Source organism: Buceros rhinoceros, unplaced genomic scaffold, assembly GCF_000710305.1.
Source record: "Buceros rhinoceros silvestris isolate BGI_N320 unplaced genomic scaffold, ASM71030v1 scaffold17432, whole genome shotgun sequence".
In the NCBI taxonomy this organism is placed as follows: Eukaryota; Metazoa; Chordata; class Aves; order Bucerotiformes; family Bucerotidae; genus Buceros; species Buceros rhinoceros.
Genome location: NW_010399637.1, coordinates 1 through 2,096, shown reverse-complemented (window position 1 = coordinate 2,096; position 2,096 = coordinate 1).

Below are 2,096 nucleotides of genomic sequence, written 5' to 3'. Positions count from 1 at the left end.
GTCTCAAACTTTTCCTTTCATCACCCCGACAGCAGCCACTGCAGCGGCTCGTTCCCCCTCCTTCCCCAGCGAGGGAGGCAGAAAGCTCCGGCAGCCAGACCCCACACCCGAGGTGCCGGCTCCCAAATTCTCCCGGCACTTCCCACCGCAGATGAAGGGAGGAAGAAAAGCAATTAGAGGAGAATCAGACTCTCCCAGAGACCGGCTCCTCCAAAGATTACACCCAGCCCTGATTTCCATCTGCTTAAGAATGCAGCTGCCTGGGTTATCTCGGCCGGGTTCCGCCAACTCTGCAGCACCGGCGAGCCCCGGCGCGCGGAGGAATAAAGCAGCAGCGCTGGCTAACCAACCCATCTCCATCTCCCCAGATGGCCCGGCCGGTAAACAAAGAGCACAAGTCAGTTGAAAACGGGGATGTTTTCTAATTAAATCCATCTTAGTCGTTATGAAATGAAGGCAACGTGGCTGCTTTAGGAAGAACCGCTTCAGCCTGGCCATTTCCTAGACCCTAATTCGCAGCTGAATTCAGGCGAAGAGACCCCTGGACTCCCAGGCAGACTGGAGCCCTTTCAGACAGGCTTTGCACCAGCTGAAAAGCCTTTCTGCATAAATCCAAATACGATAAAACCAGGGCTCTGTCTTGTACCTCGATGCTTAAAAGTATTAACCATCAAATCCTCCGCTGTGAGCCTCTCGGAGCCACGTTCCGAGACACCCCGCCGGTGCCTCGCTCATCCAGCTGAGCTGCATGGCCGAGCCCCAGGCAGGATCCCACGTGCACCGCCCTACATTTCCCCTTCCACAACACCCCATGTTGCGCTCTACCAGCTACAGATTTTATTGAGGACTCTCCGGGGGTTCTTTCACCGCTTTCCTCCAAGCCGCAGACAGAGGGAAGAAGGTGAGCCAGGAAGGGCCTTGACCTCAATTTTCCGCTTTCTTACAGCCCGGGCTGGGCTGTTCCAGCTACTCTGGGTATCCAGACAGACGTGAGGTTAATTACAGCCGAGTGTCAAGTGGATGCTGCTCAGCTGCCAATTTAAACGTGCTCCTATTGCTGCGGGAACAGGCAGAGCCTGCCAGCACCTTCACAGCGACAGAGGGACAGAGCCCAGCTTCCATCACACCCAGCTTAACTCCGGAATTAAACCACCCTGTCCGTTACAGAGACCATCCAAGCGGCAGCAGTTTACAGGCTGCTGGGGAGCTTTGCATGTGAAAAATAGTAACTGAGTGTTTCAAAGAGCATGGGAATATGTTCAGCACCTTCCAGCCTCTGCGTGGGCTTCTGGACAAGCAGAGGCTTTGCCCTACCCCCGAAACCCCACGGCAGCTGGATGCAGGGAACCAAACATAGATCAGTTAAGAGAAAGGAGTACGCAGCCAGCCACATGCTTTCCTGAGCGGCCGAGAGAAATGAGAGCACCAAGCGAGTGTCACTTGAGGATCAGTTCTGAAACATAATGGAGACGCTCGTTTAACAAGAATCCTGCTGAGGGACAGCTCCAAGACTCCCCTATGCCCTCATGTGTCCTCCCTTTCCAAACCCAAACCCAAACCCAAACCCACCTGGTCACTGCCTGAGCCACCCTGGGGTCCCTCTGCCCTCACTGAGGTTAAACAGAGATAAACGTGAGGAGAAAGTGGCAAGCAGGAACGGGAACGTTTCCACCTCGTCATGCCACACAGGCCACGTCACACTGCTCCCAAGGCCTCTGGAGCAGCTGTCGGAGCGTCCTCCGGCTCTCAGGAGCCACAGCACCCACCTCCAGCTCGGGCTACGCTGATGACTGGCACTGAGGAACAACCTCTGTCCCGCTGGGGTTGTGCAGGCGTGTCGCAGGCTGCCCAGGGCAGTGGTGGAGTCCCCATCCCTGGAGGGGTTTCCCAGCCGTGTGCAGGTGCTGCTGAGGGACAGGGGGCAGGGGGGACCTGGCGGTGCTGGGGAACGGGGGGACTCGAGGAGATTTAAAGGTCTTTCCCCACCCGAACGATTTGGTGATTCCACGACGTTTCCTGCCCTTCGCAGCCGGCCCAAAGAACAACCCCGCGAGGGGACACCCCCCTCGTCCTCGTCCCTTCCGCCCCCGCAGCTC